Source organism: Cricetulus griseus (assembly GCF_003668045.3).
Source record: "Cricetulus griseus strain 17A/GY chromosome 1 unlocalized genomic scaffold, alternate assembly CriGri-PICRH-1.0 chr1_0, whole genome shotgun sequence".
In the NCBI taxonomy this organism is placed as follows: Eukaryota; Metazoa; Chordata; class Mammalia; order Rodentia; family Cricetidae; genus Cricetulus; species Cricetulus griseus.
The window spans coordinates 255,591,232-255,612,195 of NW_023276806.1; the positions used below are offsets into that span (position 1 = coordinate 255,591,232).

Consider the following 20,964-nt stretch of genomic DNA (forward strand, 5'->3'; position numbering starts at 1 on the left):
TCTATCTAGACTCCCCTTCCTCTCCACAAAGAGAGTGTGTGTATTGCACGCATGCAGGCAATACACACACTCCCTACCAAAGACATGTTCATGGGCTATTTTGGGGGAACACCAGCTTCTGCTGGTGTTCTGCTGGAAAGGTCGTAGTCGCCTCATTGCTCTCAGTGGAGACTGCTGTAGGAGCAGGCCCTCTCTCTGGGAGGAGACCAGCAAACCAGGGTCAAGTGCCTATTTGTATAGCTGATGAACAAAGAACAATCTTTTTCTAATGGCTTAAAATGTGTATGAAATTTTAGAGATCCATGCCTGGCTGCAACTAAGTTTGAGACCAACCAGAACTAACTATACAGACTATACAGGACTAACTAACCCTATCTCGGGGTAGGGGGCACATCCATGTCCAAGCCATTTGCATCACAGCTGACAACTCCCAAGTCACTCTGCTACATCACTTTTGCTTTTGAAAAAGTACGCCTGTCACAATCCAGTTCATGTGTCTGCAAACAGTTTCAATCTTTTGAGGCATTTGCATTTGCTTACACTTTTAGTTCATCTTGGAAACAGGAGGTAAATGACAGAGAAAGTATACCTAGCTCAGCCAAGCCAAATGACTCACCGTATTGTCATGTCTCTACCAGTTTACCTCTCTGCTGTACTGCAAATGGGAACCAGAGAAAGTATTTCCAGACACATTCCTACCCCATCCATCGCTTGTTTTTTAATGTATATGAGCATTGTGCCTGCATGGCATCAGATCCTGAGACTAGAGTTACTAATGGTTGTGGTCAAATCTTAGCTCTCAGGAGTAGCCCATACTCTCAGCTACTGGGCCACTAGAGTCCAGTCCCCGTGTGGGTTTTGAAGCAACATTTTGCAATGTAGCACAGGCTAGACTAGAACAACTTCCTCTGCCCTGTGATTGCCACCAAAGATTACAGGAATAGGCCACCATGCCAGAGTACAGCAAAATTCTTGTTTTACATAAAACTGTCCAGACCTGTTTTCCCATGAGCCCTCTGGGGCATGGTGATCACTCGTTAAACCATAACTTGTAGAAGTACACAGGTAAAGTGGGCCACATTGCCTTTAAGAAGAAATGCTCCCTACCCGAGATAGCTGACTTATGTCTCCCTACCTCTACACACAGCCCCAGGGACTGCAAGAGCCAAAGCAAGTTTTATCCCGGAATCTTTATTAAGGCAGCATGATAAAAATGGGCCACCAGCCCAAACCTTGTAGCCTAAGGAAAGACCTGTATCAATAGGGCTTGGACCTCTCCAGATAGGCTCTGTCCTCCACAGCATCCATCCTTACTCAAACCCTCTGCTGGAAGACGAGGTACAGGGCCTCAGGAGAGGAAGGCATGGCCCCATCCCAGGCTGTAGCAGCTCCTGGACCACAAAGCACTAGCGGAGGGGGAGGGAAACAGCAACCACCAGGGTTACCACCGCTTGTGGGGTACAGGCCTCACTGTGCCCTCTTAGAGTTGTATTCAAAGCAATAAATTAAAGTGACCATCAGCACCCCTCAAAGAGCCCTCAATCACAGAAGCTGAGCAGGAAGCAAAGCAAGAATTGGTAGGTTCTTGCCCCTCTGACCAAGGCCTAGGCTGTTCCCTCTAAGAGCAGCTGGGAGCATGGATTACACAGCAGCCATCAATTTGGTTCCTCACGCACGGTCATCAGGATGCTTGAAGGACCCGAATCCAAATGCACTGACCCTAGGAGGGGCAACACCTTTGGAAGGTGCTAGGGCATTTTGGCAATTGAGAGAATTAGAGCCCCAGAGAGGAGGGACTCACAAGGACTATCTGTTCATATTCCAAATCCTAGGCTGTGAAAACTCACTCCCAACAAAGTTCAGTGTTCAGAGTGGAGCAGTTTACCTAATGATGGTCAGAGAGAACAGAAATGAACAGAGGAAGAGCCCTGGGCAGGATACTGCAAGGGCATACCTTCAGGACCCTGCTCCTCTGGACAAGCCCTTCCTACTGTTAACCACCTCCCAATTGTACCATACATTTAAATAGATCATGAAGGCTGACCTAATGACTAATTTTTGGAGACTTCCTCACAAGCACACACATGCACGCTAATATGCACTGAGAACTGTTTAGTGTGTGAAGAATGGTCAGTCCAGGTCTAGTGTCTGAACACTGTAGAACATGAGTGACCATTCTGACTTGAATGGCAACATTTGGCGATTCATTTTAACAGGCTAGTCAGTCATGTGAACAATGGAGCAAACACTACACCCTCCCTGTCTCTGCAGTTTTGGAATTCTAATCTCTCAACACTGAATGAGTGCCATCAGGTGATTAAATCCTGAATTGCTCTATTTCATGTCAGAGAGAGCTCTCTAACAGTTTGAATGGCCAAGTCTTAATTTAAGCCATTTCCTCCAATAGATTGTAGCAGTATTCAATGCAGCCATTTTGAAAACCCTTTGTATTATTTGTGTTTCCCTGCATGCTTATCTGTGTACTATGTGTGTAGTATCCACCAAGGCTAGGACATCATATCCCCTGGAACAGTATTAACAGTTTTGAGCCATAACAGGGGAATGAACCCGACACCAGGGATTTTCTAGACCAGATGCTCCAAACCAATGAATGAGCTCTATCTGCTGACCTCATGACCACTCTTAATGCCTTTAGCTTTAATGATGTACTTGGAGACTATCCAAACTCTCCTCTCTGACCAAAGTCAGGTCCCTGAGTGTGGAGGAGTCAAGGCTGGTGGGATCTTGAATATGTAAAATGTTACACGCCCTGGTAAAGACATTTCCTAGCATCTCATGAGGTGTCTTAAGGAATTCTATGAATGGACACTGAATTTGAAGTGGACATCTTTGACCACTTATCTAACCCCGCCTTTGTCATTATTCATCTGTCTCACTGTGGAATGAGTCGGCACTCTGTCAGCACATTCACCTTAATTTGGAGGTCTCAGCCTAAGAATCAGACAGAAAAGGGAAGATTGCTATGCATTAAAAAATGCTCATTTGACTTTGGAAGATGTAGGTAGAAAGAAGACAGCAGGGCAGCCTGACTAACAGCACTGACAGCCTCTGCCTCAGTAGATTGAAAGAATAGCAGGGTTCTTCACACTTCCCATCTGGAGCCTATGTCTCAACCAGTCTCCCAGGAAGTCTATGCACCTCCTCTTCTCTTGGAGCCTTCTACAGGCAAGCTTAATGACCCCTACAGGAAACCAAACACGGAGGTCAGTTACCATACCGAGATCCTGGTTCCTAAGCACTATTATTCCCAAGTAGCAGTCCTGTAACGTGTGCTCTGTAATAATAGGAGTATGTTTTTACCTGCTAGTCACAGTCCCTGGGACAGGAAATAGCTAGTGGCATGTAAGAACTTTGGAGCCTGGAAATGTGGGCAGCATGGTCTAAGTCATTAAAAATATCTCCAACTGAACACAACTTCCTTCCTCGGAGTGAGCAAGGCTCCCAGTGTGAGATCTGTAATGAAACCTAAGATTCTTAGGCTGCCCCCTCCAATCGTTAGCTTTGGAGATGAAGACCTATGACCAGTGGTTACATCTGGAATGTGGCCCCATCATGACCATGTGTCTGCACTGCCAATTTGTGACTCCTGGGGGTTCAGTGAAGACCTTGGCTGGAGCCCTGCCAAAGTGTCTGAGATTCCTTTTCAAGCAGGGGATCTAACCCCCATATTCAGAGTCAGGAGCCACTCTCCCCAGGCAGTAGGCAAACCAACCAGGAAGAAGCCCATTTGGGGAAACTAGGGGTCTTGGCTGTTAGGAGAGATGTTGGGAGATGTTTGGCCACAAGCCCATGGGGTTGCTTTTCAACCAATACTCACAGGTTCATCTGGTTTTCTAGGCATGGCTTACAGCCCTGGCCTTACCCCACTGGCACCAAAACTATGACCTCTTACACCTGGGGTTTTTCACTGTGCTGTAAGTCTCTATATAAGGCTTCTCCCTCCCTGCAAAGAGAGGCATACACATTGTCCTAGCACAAACAACCGGACATCTGACATCTTTAAGTAAATCTCCAGGCTTTTGCCTGATACTTAGTTGTGGTGCCATCACCACAAGGGGAGTTTCCATTAGACCTAGTTGTGGCACGGGAGACACTTGGCTACTTCATCTTCCCTGGCCTCTTTCTAACACAATCTAGTCAGATGAGCTTTCTTAGCAATGACGTGCCTAGCTTTTACCCCCGCCCCAGCTGTACTATGTTCAATTAAGGCCACATGAGCCTCGTTTCCCAAGTAAATAAAACCCAAGAAATTCTGTTTTATCCACTTCAACTGGGAAGACTTCCCATGCACAAATGTTTTTGTAATAGCCCCACAGAATTGAAATTAATCCTACAATTTGAACCAAAATAGAGAAACAGGGTGGTGAAAGTCCCTCCACTTCAAGACACTATGGAAACAGGAGACTGTTACTAAGTCCCACACACCAGCCTTAAAGTTCAGGTCTGGAGACAGAAACAGGAGGGCAGTAATTGAGCCTGTTAGCCTTTCTGTGGACACAGGATGCTGTAATGTGTGCTCTTCCCGCCAGCCTGGTCCCATAGCCGCATCAACCCCAAATGACCACACAAAACATTAGGATTCTGTTGGCCATTGGCTATAGTTTATTTGGCTAGCTCTGTCTAAATTAACCCAATTCTAGTAGTATAAGTATTTCCATGTTGACTTACTGGAGAGTGGTCCAGGGACCTATTACTTTTCTGGTGTCCTCCACGGACTGCCCAGCATGTTGGCAGAGAAGAGAGTGATTTCCTGTTTGTCCCTGCTTGTATTTCGATTCTGCCCCGCTACATTACTTCCTAGCCAATCAGCCAGTCAGTGTTTATTCATTAACCATAAGAGATACAAATACACAGAAGGACTTTCCCCATCAGGATGTAGTTAGGGAAACATGGGACAGTTCTATCTATCCTTTGGCACCTTGCCCTTCATACATGTCCATCTCCTGTGATTCTGGACCCTTAGCCCTCAAACACTGTTGGGAGATGTTGGACCCCAGGCCCCACAGGATCTGCATGAATTGCTTTTATTGGTAATTAGATAAACACATCTAGCATCCAACTCAGGCACAAAAGTCACAATTTAGCTACTTGCCCCTGGCTTTGCTGCCACCAGAGCAACCTCTGAGTAAGTCTGGGATTTTCCTGTTGCAGCCTCTCTACAACAGCTTCCAGGTGCTGCCCAACTCCACAGGCCTCAAACTACTGAGGTTCTTGGGTTCAAAACAGTTAGCCACCCACAACCTTCAGGCAGTGCCTACCACAACATTGCTTCTATACATTCCTCTCTGTACACAAATTCACACAGTAGCCAGATTCAAGAACTTGGGAAAACAAGTCATCTACTAAGGTTATACAAGGCCCCAAAGAACCTTTCAGTGACTTTTTGCAAAGGTTGATGAAAGCTGTACAAAAATAGGGGTAGGGTATCAGGTCTAAAAGCTAGACAAGTACTCATTCAATCTCTAGCTTTTGAAAATGTCAATTTAAATGCAAAAAGGTGCATGAGTCTTAAAGATCAAATCAGCACCAATGGAAGAATGGATCCTGCACACACCCAATGTTGAGTGCTTTGACTATAACACTGAAGTTGGGTAAGGGAAGTGATCTCCTGTCATGGCGTGGCTTGTCTCAGCTTTAACCCACGACAGCCTTGAGGTCTGGCCTGAGTAGGGGTGTGTGGACCTGGAAGCTCCCAGCAACCCAACAGCGATAAAGATCAAACACAGGCATCTTGTCATCTTCAGAGAGCTCTCAGTTCCATGTTGTGAAACTAGAGTCATTTCTTTATTAGCCATCTTTTCTGGTGTCTCTTAACTATCCTGCTAATACCACGAGGCAACCATTTCTGTCTTTTTTCCCTTGATGCTCTCTCCTGCTCTGGCCCCTGGACCCTTAGCTCCTAACCTTTTGTCCTCACAAGTTACTCATACCTCTGATCTCCCTGCCCAGGTGCAGGCCTATTCAGATGCTTAGGTGCATAGATATGCAAATAAGGAGGCATATTACCCTGAGGCCATGATAAACAAAAGTAGCCCTGCTGACATTAACAATACAATAGTGGGCTGGAGCTTCCTGGCGCCACAGGCAGCCAGAACCTTGGACCCAGAATATTCCATAACAGAGATATTCAGTCCCCCACAATCTCCCAAAGGTATGAAAAGACATCGGAATACTAAATGTTTTAGTTGTGGTAGAATATGATTATCTGAGAAATTGTAGACAAGGCATCCCTAGAAATAATGCTTCTTGAGGAACACCATGGTCATCTCACATTCCTCATGGAGGAGGTGACCAAGGACTACCAGGAGATGTTCCAGGAGTCTCTGAAGAAGCTGAGGAAGGAGCAGCAGGAAGCCGAGCAGCTAAAAGCCCTTATCCAAGAAAAGAGGGAATCCTGGAAGAATCAGGTGGAGCCTGAGAGACACCGGATCCGGATTGAGTTTAAGCAGCTACGGAGCAGCCTGGACCAGGAGGAGCAGAGGGAACTGAGGAAACTGGAAGGAGAAAAGAAGGGGCTGAGCATCATAGAGAAGGCAGAGGGGGACCTGATCCATCAGAGCCAGTCACTGAAAGATCTCATCTCAGATCTGGAGCACCATTGCCAGGGTTCCACAGTGGAGCTGCTGCAGGATGCGAGTGATGTCACAAAAAGGAGTGAGTTTTGGACTTTGAGGAAGCCTCAAGTTCTCCCCACCAAGCTGAAAAGTTTGTTTTGAGTCCCACATCTGAAAAAGATGCTGCGAGTCTTTCGAGAGTTGACAAACGTCCAAAGGAACTAGGTGGACGTGAGTCTGAATCCACAGATGGCTAATTTAAATCTTGTACTGTCTAAAAACCGGAGATAGGTGAGGTTTGTGGGTGCCAAGCTGTGCAAGCCTTCCTGTCTGGAGGAACATTATGACTGTAGTGTCCTGGGCTCTCAGCACTTCTCAGGAAACTACTACTGGAAGGTGGATGTGACCAAGAAGACGGCGTGGATCCTGGGTGTATGCAGTAACCCGGTGGAACCCATGTTCTCTTTCAGCCAGTATCCGGACAAGCAGAATGCCTACTCCAGATATCAGCCCCAGAGCAGATACTGGGTGATTGGGTTGCAGCATAAGCATGAGTACAGAGCCTATGAGGACTCTTTCACCTCCTCGCTCCTCTCCATGACAGTGCCACCTGCCACATCGGGGTTTTCTTAGACTATGAGGCTGGCACTGTCTCCTTTTATAATGTCACAAACCATGGCTTTCCCATCACCACCTTCTCTAAGTATTACTTTCCTACTGCCCTTTGTCCATATTCCAGTCCCTACAGCTGTGTAGTCTCAATGACTTCGTCGCCCAAGCCCTTGAGAGGTCTAGCACCCTGCCACAGCAATGAGTAGATTCCTTCAAATACGAGTTTCCTCTCTGAGCCTCCATTTTCTATGTTCTCGCAGGATAACCTCCCACTTGTGCTAGTGAGGACTCTTGATAGATCTTATGGGAAAATTTTCCCTGTTTCTCTGTTAAGTATGATCCTTTTTTGTTTTGTTTTGTTTTTTCCAGACAGGGTTTCTCTGTATAGCCCTGGCTATGTTGTAATTCATTCTGTAGAGCAGACTGGCCTCCAACTCACAGAGAGCCGCCCGTTTCTGCCTCCTGAGTGATGGAATTAAAGGCATGTGCCACCAAGGCCCAGCAAATGTTGTCTGTTGATTTGTTGGGATTTTGTTTTGAAACAGGCTCTAGCCCAGGCTGCACTGGAACTCTGTGTAATTGAGAATGACCCTGACCTAATTGTCCTGCTTCTGTGGTGGCTTTGTTTTAGTGGTGTTCAACATATGGTATCCATAAATAACCCAGGCTGGCCACAGACACTTAGTGCTTCTGCCTCAGCTCCCAAACACTGATTATAGGTCTATCTCACAACACCTGGCTAAGCATAGTTTTTAATGACTTTTTTTTAAACTGATGTCTGTGGCCAAATGTAAGAAATTGTCTATGAATTAGATAGGAGTTTTTATACTAAATATTGAGTTCAATAGATTTTTCTCTATAATCATTGAGATAATTGTATGTCCCTTTTATTCTGTTCCTGGGCCAGCTACATTGAGTTGTCTCAATTGTTGAGTCCACCACTGATTTGTAAGTAAACCGTTATTACTCGAAACATTCAGTACTTTTGTTTTTGCTGACTTATAGCTTAGGTTTGCTTTTTGCTTTCTTTACAAACAAAATAGCCTCTAAATTTTCCATTCTTGTATCTGTCAGGTTATACAAAATGTAATAATGGACAAGGTAGAATAAATCATATATATATATATATATATATATATATATATATATATAATTTATGTGCCTCTTATCCTTATGTGCCTTTAGCCCCTCTTATCCTTTGATAAGAAAATTGAACTGACCATTGATTTTAAAAGTAGTAAAAATTCACTCACCACTTTAGTTTTAATGGCTTCAAGAAGAGATTATAGCTTTGGTTTTTACAATAAATGCTACCACAACCTTCAACCTTCATCTTTTTTTTTGAGATAGGGTTTCTCTGTGGCTTTGGAGCCTGTCCTGGAACTAGCTCTTGTAGATCAGGGTGGTCTCAAACTCAGAGATCCGCCTGCCTCTGCCCCCCTAGTGCTGGGATCAAAGGCGTGGGCCATCACCACCCAGCTCATCTTAAGATTTTAAGAGTAGTAATGAAAATAGAAAATGTGCTTAAAAGAGAGAAAAGTAAATAAGGGTGAGGGCAATGATCAACCAATACCAATTATTATGTTGAAAGACCCCGAAGAGGCACTTTCGTAGAGGGAGACCCACACACCCAGGAATCAGCGAGGCCACGAACTGGATGCAAAAAAACAAGAGGCTTTATTGGAGACGCAGGTACCTGGGGCGACTTAGCTTCTGTGTGGCTAAGCGCGCCCGCCCCAAGGGAAAGGCGTCCTTATATAGGGAAAAAGGCGCAAGCTAGGAGCAGGGATTCTATTTGATGGTTCAAATGAGGCACAGAGCCATTCCAGATCAGCATATTCTCAAGGTCTGGTGTCTGGTACAACAGACTTGATTCCTCCCTCCGCGCCCAGGTGGCTGACCTTGGGGGCGGAGACCTTGGGACGGAGCGGTCCGGCGGGGGCCGGGGCCGGCCTTGCGCGGCGGCGGGGAAGTGCCGGCAGCTGTGGGTATCAAGGGTCAGGGGGTGCAGGAGAGGATGTATTCGCCAGCTGCATGCGGGAAAACTTAAAAGAGAAAGCTAAGGGCGGGGGTCTTTCAATGTCAGAAGAGAAAGAAATATAGTTAGCCACTTCACAATGATGATGTATTCTGGCCCTCATTTAGCCTCTCTCCTTAAACAGATTTTTCTTTGGGCCACCAGTTCAAAAAAATGACAGACTTATTATGAAAGTTCGGCCTTAGCTTAGGCTGGTTCTTAGCTAGCTCTTATACATTCTTTTACGTGGCTCAGTTACCTTTACTCTGTACTGCCCATCCTGATTCCTCTCCATCCTGTGGCTACTCTGCCTTTCCCCCTCTCTACGTCCTCTCTGTCCACATAAGTCCCACCTAACCTCTTCCTGCCTAGCTATTTGCTTTTCAACTCTTTAGTCTTTATTTAGTCAATCACAGTGACACATCTTCCCACAGTATAAAGGAATGTTCCACAACACCTCTTCTTTCCGTTGTAGGGCTCAGGATTGAACTCAGGGCTTTTTGTATCAGGCTGGCATTCGAGTACCACACTTGGCAACCCTGCTTTTGTTTGTCTTTTATTATTGTTCTTTTGACACAGGGTCTTACCAAGTTGCCCAGGCTGGCCTTGAACTTGCAATCAAGTCCAGGCTGACTTTAAGCTTGCCTGGCATCCCGAGTAACTAGGTTTACAGGCTTATACTGCCTCTTCATCTCACCCCAGAACATCTACTTAAGCTCAAATTGAAGTTCTGGATGGGTGAGCTGCTATGACGTTGGTGGAGAGGTGCTACAAGCTTTCATAGTCAACTGTGAAAAAAGTTACAGATATAAGGGTTAAACTTGATGTCGGGGAGACGGCTGACACTGCAGCCAATGGCCACTAGTGGCTTTTGAGCACTCTCAGATATATGGCAAGTGTAAACTATAAAAGTGACGTAAAATAATCTCACTAATAACTGTGTAGCTATGATATTTTGGATACATCGTTTTAAATAAAACTTACTATGTACTTCAAGAAAGAAATAATTCTTCTGGGCATAACCCAAATCGAAGACCCCAGCATTCTGGATTATGTAGAAGATGCAGCAAAGGCCAACAATGGAAAAAGTGAATGTAGATCAACAGACGAATTAGGCAACCCTTTACTATTGGGAAACTCTTGGGGGGGGCTCTTGAAGGCCCCCCCATGTCAAATAAGGTCCAGTCATTCACAGTGTATGACAACCCTCCCCAGAACAATTAAGAAATCCAGTGCCTTTTGTAAAAAAATCATGCTGCTGTGAGTGGTAGAATGGCTTTGGAGGATGAACCAAAAATTCATGGGGGAAACAACTTATATTGGTAGACCTCTATAACAGACCAAAGACCCAAACTGAATACTTGAAAATTACTGGACACACGGGTGGATGCCATCATTACAACACCAGAATGTTGGCATTCAAATTGAAAATTCGAAGTTACAATGTCCCAGGCACATCCAGACTGTAGGGAAATGGATTTCAGTTTTCTAAGAAAGGGGAAATCTAAGTTGCCTTTCAGGATGAACTCAGGAATTTCTCACTACCTGAGGAAATTAGTCAAATCCAGCAAGGTGATGCTGAAGATCCCAGGAAAGTAGGAATTTCAAGAAGCACCCCCATTTCATCTTAAGGACTTTTTTGCATTCATGAAGATAAGTATGGAACACCCAAAATGCACCTCACATATGCACAACATCCTCAGAACACTGCTGGAGATCTGAACAATGTCCTGAGAAATATAGTGTTCCCAAGCAGAGAGTACAGAAGGATATAGAATTTTCCAAATGAGAAACCAGACATGTGGAAACACGTCTTGATTTAGGTAAGACCAACCTGAACAGATCAGGTTTCCAAGAATTCAGATGTCCCTACAAGACCCAAACCAAAACCCCATGGAAAATGGTCACTACATTTCTGGAGACTGGAGACTTTTCCATGAAGGTGAAATATCATTGAAAGCCCATGTGTCTTCCATGAATGGACATTATCAAGACTTGAGGCCAAGTATAAAGCATGAACATTGCCAGAAACAGGCTGAAGTGCAGCTAGTTCAGAGGCTTGGACCTCTGCCAAGAGGTCTCAGAACTATGCTTCAAAAATAAGCAAAGGAGAGCATCAGGCATTCTTCCACAGCCACACTGAAGACAGGCATGAAAGAGGCAGCAGTGTGAGGTATGGTGAAGAGGTCCTACATGGATCAACCCTTTCAACCTGAGCCTCAGCTCCTGTGTATACAAAGTTCAGGAGGAGCTCCCCATCCACACTCCAGCAGCTGGCAATGAGAAGTCTGCTGAAAGATGAAGCTCTGGTTGTATCTGCTCTGAAGGAAGTACCCATGGAACTCTTCCCAACATTGTTGAAAAGCACCTTCATGGCAAACAGACATCCTGACAGTGATGGAGGCATCCTGGCCCTTCAGCAATGCCTTCCTGTGGGAGCCCTGATGAAGATTCCCGATCTGGTGATCTTGAAAGCTGTGATGGGTGGCCTTGATTTGCCGATTAAGCAAAATGATCGACCTAGGAATTGCAAACTAGAAGTGCTGGATCTTTGGGATGCCCAACATAACTTCTGGAATGCATGGGCTGGAATAGAGGACCGTGTCTGCTCCCCAGATGTCGTTAGTGAGACCCAACCAGTGGTGGGTTATCCAATATGACAGGGAAAGCAGGTTGTGACTGATGAACCTTTTCCTCAAGTCCAGGCATCTCTGTAAATGCCCAGAGTATTTCCACTGATAGGCCAAAAAGAGAAAAGATGTTCTGCAGGTGAACTGTGAAAAGCTGGAGATTTGGGCCATCCCTGCCTTTAACCCCCTAAAGCTGCTGGAGATATTAGAGCCAAGATCTATACTGGAGGCGACTGTTCTCTGGGACATGAGATCCCTTGTAGTGCTTACAAGAGCAAGATGAGAACCTTCAGAAACTCCATCTCCATGATATCTTAATGCCTTTGGAATGGATTAGCAAACAAGAGATGAAAGATCATTTCCCAGGTCTCCCAACTCATCAAGCTTCAGCATATCTATTTGAATGGGGTTTTCTTCCTGAATTAAAGACTGGACCAAGTACTCAGGTCCTTGAGGAGTCCCTTAGATACCCTTCCAACCACTCACAGTGTGCTATCAGAATCAGACATGAGGTATCTTTCCCAGGATCTAAGCATCCATCAGCTCACACATCTGGACCTGACTGGTGTCAGCTTTTTAAATTTAAGTCATCCACTTCTAGGAATGCTGCTAGAGAGACTGACAGATACACTGCAGACATTAAAATTGAGGGGTTGTATGTGCTCATGGACTTCCAAATTGGTGTCCCTCTCCCTGCCCTGAGCCAGTGTTCTCAGCTGGTTGAGGTGAATTTTGTGAAGAACTTCCTGACTGTGTCCAGTCTGAAGAAGCTGCTGCAGCACACTGCCAACCTGAGACATCTGGCCCAGGAGGTACACCCTGCTCCTGAAGAAATCTGTGATGGCATCGGTAAATGTCATGCCAGACATATTTGCCCAACATTGTTCTCATCTCATGGAAATACTACTGGCTATAAGAGAGCCAAAAGAGGTCTACTTTGTGAGTCAGATGTCTAGATTGCCAGGGATACTGTGTCTATATCCTGGAGTTCTCACTATGTTCCTATTGGGTATAAATGACAGATTACTGTTGGGCTCTGAGAAATGAAGGCCAGGACTCAAGTGATGCATTAGAGACACAGAATGACTGTTCAAGGGGATTTGGATTTATTTAAAAACAATGTTTCATTGATTCAGACAAGAGAGAGGTGTGTCCCTGGAGAATCAGGGGCTCCTTATCAGCTGAGGGCCAACAGTGAAGGCCCAACCATGGTCAGGAAAAGATTGGAAAATGGTAGGGATTGTATCCCAGCACAATCAGGGTATGAAAGACCATAGACACAGGGAAGGATCTAAAGTCAGGATAGTACACAGAGCATAATGGACTGGATGAGGTGTGTTCCAGGTCTGTCTTTTCCTTGTGTGACTTGAAGATTTATACCATATTCACATACATTTCTTTTTGAACAATAATGTTGATGGAAGAATGAACTTGTGTTGAGCATACAGTGTTCTCACTATTCAGTTGTGATCCCTCTCTGGTTTTGAGAGTGATTTAAGCGGGATATTATTTCCCCCACCATTCTACAGATTCTAATAAAACAGTTTTGCATGAAAAAAAGCAAAGGAAGTGAGCACAAGAACGTGACCATGACTGTGACAAAAGGCTCAAATCCCAAATTCAGATGAACAGCCCCACAGTTGTCCTCAGGCTAGGGCCTACAGAGCGCTTGAAGAGCAGGGATTGTCCACTCTCAGGGTGCTGACTATCCTTGTGAGCAGGAAGTGCTGACTTGGATCGAGGCCTATGAAGGACAGGGGAGAGGAATTGGCAGACAGTGGGTAAGCAATTCAGGCAAAGAGGCATTTGGGGCAGCACCTGTCATCCTAACTTCCTTGGAATCCTTAGACAGGTACTGCCTAATCTCTGTTCATATTCCAAATCCTAAGCTGGGGAAACTCACTCCCAACAAAGTTCAGAATATCTTCAGAGTGGAGCAGTTTACCTGATGGTCAGAGAAAACAAATGAACAAAGGAAGAGCCCTGGGCAGGATACTGCAAGGGCATACCTTCAGGACCCTGCTCCTCTGGACAGGCCCCTCCTACTGTTAACCACCTCCCAATTGTACCATACAGTTAAATAGATAATGTAGTCATTAGGTCAGCCTTCATGATCTCAGGAACTTCATCACAAACACACACATGCACACTAATATGCACTGAGAACTGTTTAGTGTGTGAAGAATGGTCAGTCAGTTCAGGTCTAGTGTCTGAACACTGTAGAACATGAGTGACCATTCTGACTTGAATGGCAACCTTTGGTGATTCATTTTAACAGGCTAGTCAGTCGTGTGAACAATGGAGCAAACACTACACCTCCCTGTGTCTGCAATTTTGGAATTCATGTGTACATCAATATTCTATTCTCTACCCATAATAGTTCTTTTTCTGCCTCGGCAGATAATATTCATGGACTGTTTAGGTTCTTATCACCTTTAAGAGCCATTTTTAAATGTTTTAAGTCATGACCTTCTACCCCAATAATCATCTGCAATTGAGAAATTTCTCCTAGCAGCTTCTGAAGACTATTAAGAGTTTGAAATGATCCCTTCTAATTTGCACCTTCTGAGACCTGATCCTTTATAAGTCTATCTTATAACCTAAATAGTTAATAGATTCTCCTCTTTGTATCTTTTCCAGGGAAATCTGTAACCCCCATCTAGGCAGAACTTCCTTCACCATGTCAAACATATGTTCCAAAGTTTCCTTATTGGAATCTGATAAAAGAATATCATCCATGTAATGATAAACAAGAGATTGTGGAATTTTTTAAAAATTACTTCCAAAGGTTGCTGTACAAAGTGTTGACACAAAGTAGGACTATTTAGCATCCCCTGGGGTATAACCTTCCATTGATATCTCCGAACTGGCTGTGAGTTATTAGGAGTTGGTACAGTAAATGCAAATTTCTCTCTATCACTTTCTTGTAATGGTATAGTGAAAAAACAGTCTTTCAGTTCAATAACTATGATTGGCCATCCTTTAGGTATTAAGGAAGGCAGTGGCATTCCAGGCTGTAGAGAGCCCATAGGCTGAATTACCTTATTTATGGCTCTCAGGCCTGTCAGCATTCTCCAGTTACCTGACTTTTTTGATAACAAATACAGGAGAATTCCAAGGGCTGGTAGACTCCTCTATGTGTCCAGCCTCTAGTTGTTCCTGTACTAACTTTTCTAGAGCCCCTAGCTTCTCAGAGGTCAAAGGCCATTGCCCTATCCAGACAGGTTCATCTGTAAGCCATTTTAATGGCAGGTCTATCATTTGTATTTAGTTTCTGTACAGCCTGGATGGTTGGTAACCATTTCCCATAGCGTCTTACCCGATCTTTTCTACTATCCAGCAATTGTCTATAATTTGTATCTGACACTGGAGGGATGCTAGAGTTTTCCATTGCTGTAAGAGATCACGACCCCAGTGGTTTATAGCTACATTTGCTATGTAAGGTTTTAGTCTCCATTTCTGTCCTTCTGGTCCAATGCAGACCACCGAGCGGACACTGTTGTACTGTAGATAGTGTTCCAATACACAAAAATTGTACATTCGCTTCCCTGAGTGGCTATTCCTTCAGCCAGGACTTGTGGGTAATGATAGTGACATCAGCGCCTGTGTCCACTACCCCGTTAATAATTTTATCATTTATTTGTATCCGTAAGTGAGGTCAGTTGTCTTTGAGGTCTGACAACATATGTGCTTTTCGTCTTATCCAGTCTTACCTAATTCTTTTTCGCTAGCCAAACTACCATCTATGGCATTGTCATCTTTCACAGTAGACGATGGACTATCTATTCTGTGACAGATTATCTAAGGTTACTGGAAACGACCGAACCTTTTTAGATGTGGGGTTTGGAATTTTCTGGCCTTAACGGGTTCCCTTGCATATCCCTGGTCAATCTAAACTCATTAGTCCAGTGTCTGCTCTTAACACATCTCCTACACAACCCGGAAGGCAGTGGCCTTTTTTGTGAGGGATCATTAGAATCTTTTTGCCTGCAATTTCTCCTTATATGTCCCATCCTACCACAGCTGAAACCTCTATTTTCCTGACACTTCCATGGACTCCTGGAGTTGGCTCTTCCTACCCGAGGCTCTGGTTCATAGTAGCCATGAACCCTGGCCTCTTGGTACCTATATCAATCCCTGTAAGGTGTTTCTCCTTTCCAATCCCTTCTGTCCTCATCTCTGGGACTTTTAATCTCCTGTCACCTTTTGAAACCTCTTGGGATAGCTTCTCCTGCCCAGATTCCAGCATATTGCATATTATAGTCAATGTGGGCAGTATGCAAAACCCATGTGGAGCTGATCTGATCTTCAAAGGCAAAAGTATTCTTTTGCATATTGGGTTTGCATTGTCATAAGCTAATGTATACACAATCCAATGTCTTATTGCTGGATCTGTTACTTGTTAGTCTACTGCTCTGGTCAACCCGTCTAAGAAGTCCTGAAATAGTTCTGTTTGTCCCTGTTCTATTCTGGTATAAGCTTCCACTGGTTCCCCTGGCTCACGAACCTTATCCCATACTTTTAGTGCTGCTTTCCTGCATAGGGACAGCATATGGTCGTCATATTCAGCCTGAACCTGTGGGTCAGCATAAATACCTCCTCCTAGGATTTTTTAAGAGGCGCATTAAGACCGTCTCTAATGGCTTGACGCTTTAGAAGCTTTCCTTCCCTCAGTAATGCCTTCCATTAGATTTGACAAGAATTCTCAAGGACAGCTGACACCAGTCCTACCCAATCTGCGGGCGTCACCCTGTTAAAGGTGGCCCATGGATGTAATAGCTGTTTTACAAATGGGCCATGAAGACCATATGAGACAACTGATTCCTTAATATGCTTAAGATCCTTCAACTGGATAGGCTGCCATATATAAGCCACGTGTCCATGGAGGTGTTTTTTAGTTGGTGACTTTTCTACCAGTGTTGCTGGGTAGACCAATGGTGTATGCGTAATAACTTTAGAATGATTGAAATACCTGTGTGGAGTAGGTGCCTCAGATGGAGCGCATTCCATCTCCTCGTCCTCCAAGCGATCCTTGAGCCTAGCAACGATGTCCCCATGTGAAGTTTCAATCTCACCAATCATGAAAGATTCAAGGCATGATAGCAAGTCTATGAATTGCTGTGACTGCTGTTCTATATGGTTTTCTAGGTGTTTAATACGTTCATCCCTAGCTAGCATCTGGGTGGCATGGAGACTGCCATCCAGGAATTGAAATTTAGAATCAAGGTCATGATTTGCCTCAGCAATTGACTTGATAAACCTTTCTAGTTTGTTAGCTCTGTTCTGTAATTCATCTTGCAAGCTTTGAAACTTAGATTCAACTCTATCATCTACCCTCTCGTATTTTTTCAGCCATTGATTTAATGGCATTATCCAATTGTTTAAACCTATCCTGGGTATCTTGCATATTAGTATCCAAACTACAGGACACAGAGGCTATTTGAGTTTCCAGTTGATCCAATTGTTTAAAACTAGCCTGGGTATCTTGCATCTTAGTATCCAGAGAGGCTATTTGAGTTTCTAGTTGGTTACATATATTCTTTAGTTTATCTCAGTCCTCTGACCGCCTAGCCTTTAACACCTCTGAAATGGAGCATCTCTCTACGTTTATCTTATCATAAATGCACTGCATTTCAACTTGGGTGGTAGACAGTTCTGCCCATATCGTATAAAACAGAGCAAAGCCTATCATCTAGCTTCTGTTCTACATGCTGCATAAATGTATCATGGGTCAGTCTGGTCTCCAAAACCTCATTACGTAAAGCTTGCATGTCCTGTAGGCAGGTGGTGAAATTAGCTTTATCCCTGTTCCTGAGGCCTCTGGCTAATGATAATACGTATATTAACACATTAACAGCAAATAAAGCATATAGGCCAATATTTAGCAGATCAACCTCTTCCTCGAACATTGAATTTACATAAGAATTGAAAACATTACCCATCGAGACCAATGATAAGTATTGGGCCATATTTACCAGTAGCATTAACTCCAGATGCAGTAACCAAGTTTGACCAGCAGGTGGCGCAGATGCACTTAGTTTGAGGAGGACCTGAAATTTCCTGAAAAACCCTTATAGGGCGTGTGAAGGATGGATTGGGGATGTGTTTTTACTAGGTATGGGAAAACCTTTGGATATAACCTGGTCGAGACCAAGCTTGGCGGGTGTAGCTGGGCAGGGGCTCGTGGCTGAAACGGTGTGGCGGGCAGCTGAGCTGTACTGCAGCTTCAGGACCAGGAACTTGGAATGATTGCGTGGGGCGGGGGCACCGCAGCGAGCAGGCTCGGTGGAGGATGGGCGGTTGTTACACCAGCGGCTGCAGACCTCAGAAAACGAGGGGCCTGCACAGAAAGAAAAACTTTCTGGGTTTGGTTTAGGGCCGCTGGTGCGCGCATGTGGCTAGCAGGCAGCTGGAAGCTGTGGTGGTATTCCTTGCTGTTCACTGTACCCTGGTGTGAGCACGGACAGCAGCAGTAGCATGCACGGAGTATAGCTCCAGGCGGCACGGGCTTCTCAGCGCAAGCCCAGTTTACTTACTGCGAACACACACGTAGTGTCTCCATGTATGTGTGGGTGGAGATACCAAAGTCCGCTGTGGCGCTGAGAGCCGGGTCGCTTCCGCAGGTTCTGGGCTGGTAGACTGGCAAGTGTGCAGGGCTTCTGGGCTGGGCAGCCTTTCCTAGTGGAAAGCAGAGGCCCAAGCGGGCTTGCAAAGAGCCTGAATGGGTCGTTGATTTCGTTGGGAGCCAAGTGAAGGAAAATGCTTGTAGATTCAAGATACCTTTAATTCAGATAAATACCAGCCAAACGCAAGCCAGGGCAGTGAGGCCAGGGAGATGGGGCAGCAGAAGAGGGGGTTCCAAGTGCTGGTGGTTGCTTAAGAGCCCATGCTGGGTCATTCTGACCTCACCTTGACCATGCAGGCACACCTGTAGCCAGACCTTAGGAGACATGGTTACGGTGTCTCCCTACAGTAACCACTCTCCAAATAATGGTGACCTTCATGGGTCCATTTCACATAGACCAGTCAGTCCTGTGCAGTATGGAGGAGACACTACATTCTTGTGTTCTGAATTTGAGGTCTAAAGGCACTCATAAGAGAGGGTTCTCTCCAGTTAACAAGCAGCTGATTCCCCCCATTTCATTATATCCTGCAGTCCCTCTACATGGCTCTATACCGAGGATCCTCCAGCAAAAATATTAGTTGTTTAAATAGGCAAGTCTTCATTTCAGCATTTACTGTAATATGTTGTGGCGGTTTTCAGTGCTCCCCTTTAAACAAAGAAAATTGTCACGAGACTGTTTTGCCTGCAGGGTCTGTAAGCTTTGTGTATCGTGTCCAGGCTAGGACATCCTACCCACGGAATGGAACTCACAGTTGTGAGCCACAACACGATGCTGGACCTGAAAGCAGATCCTTTTCTAGAGCAGCAATTGCTCTTAACCACAGGCTGAGCTCTGACATCAATGCCACCAACTTTTATTGCTTATAGTTTTCAGGATTTACTTGTAAAACACTATTAAGTCTTCTGACCAAAATCATGTCCTCAGGTGTGGAGGATCTTCAATTTCTAAGGGCTAAACAACTGTAAAGTAATTTCCTAGTGTCTCATGAGTAGTCTTTATGAAATTATATGATAGGGTACTGAATTTGAAGTGGACATCATCATTGACCAGTGTTTATAAAACCCTGGCTTTGTTATTCTTAATCACCCTGGTTTATCATTCTTAATCTCATACACTTTGGAACCAGTCTGTACTCTCATCACAATCACCATAACTTAGAGATCTCAGCCTGAGACTCAGTCAGGAAAGGACAGATTCCTACACATGACAAAAATGTTCTTTTGGATTTTGGAAGATGTAAGTAGAGAGAAGAGAGCAGGGCAGCCTGATTAACAGAAGTGACAGCCTCTGCCTCAGTAGACTGAAGGAAAAACAGCAGAGCAATTGTCAATCCACAATAAAGGAGGATGAGGGTATCAAAGCTGCAGTGCAGGCTGGATATGTTCTCCACTCAACAGTGGCCTCTTCTCAATCTCAAGGAGCTAAACCACTCCACTAGGAGCGGCTGCCTTTCCTCAGTCTTGCTAAGACAAAGCTCTAAGAGGATTTCAGGGAAGGAGGTCTGAAACACCCTAGTGGAAGATACTCCTCAATGCAGGAGCCTTAATGACCATCCACGGCTCCCATTCCCCAAGCCCATTTGATTCTCTCCAAATGAAGACACATTGCAGTCCACACCCTGTGTGGCTCTTGCTGCAGGCCAGCTGGTCCCAGCTCACAAAGGTTCTGTAGCAACTTAACTCCAGGTTCCCAGGGAGCTTAAGAGGGAATTGGGCATGAGGGACTGTCCCCTCTGGTGACCTGGTGTCTGGAGCCAGACCACCTGACTTTTCAAAGCAGAAGGACCCTAAGCCAGGCAATTGGAAGCCCAAGGAGATCACCAGTCAACACAATCCCAGCCATAGAATGTTCAGGCTCAGCTGTCATCCATGACCAGCTCTTCAGTGAAGACCTCCATGCATTTAAGACCTCTCTAGACCCTGATGTCACTGAGCCCTTCTCACTCTGGATTATTTGAATTTCTTGATCTGGGCCAAGACCTGCCTACAGCCATGAAGTGGTGGCTTTGTAGGCCTGAGGTCAGGACATGCTGTGTCTATTGGGCAGGTAGAATTGGTGCCTGTAGATGAAAGTCCACATCTGGTGTGGAGTCCTTCTGATCCAGCTTTCTGGGGATGTTGCCTCATTTGCCTCTGCTAACCTGGCTGGATTCCCTACCTGGCAATGCAGGCTCCTGAGGGGCATCTCAAAGTTACTGACAAAGCCTGTAGCTTTTTTTTTTAAAGGAGCAGCAGTGGAGAGGCAGGACACTGGTATATTTCCTACAGATGCCATTGCCAAGTGTTTCCCCAGATCTTGGCCTGGGTTTCACAGATGGGAGTAGCTTTGACCCTCACTTCTGGGATGCAGTGTTTTCCTCACTTGCTAACTTAATTTGTACAGATTGAGACTCGGTTTCATTGTTTTCAGAGCAGCCTGTCTCAAGGGCTATACCCCTGAACCTTGTCCCACATTGCAGGGATTACATGGTGTCATCACCTCATCTGCTTTGGTTATCTTTTAAC

At 45.1% G+C, this 20,964-nt stretch overlaps 1 pseudogene; it reads left to right on the top strand.

Moving 5' to 3' along the window:
- The first annotated feature begins 4 nt into the window (after positions 1-4).
- On the top strand, positions 5-7,958 carry LOC100773054 (annotated as a pseudogene).
- The last annotated feature ends 13,006 nt before the right edge of the window (positions 7,959-20,964 follow it).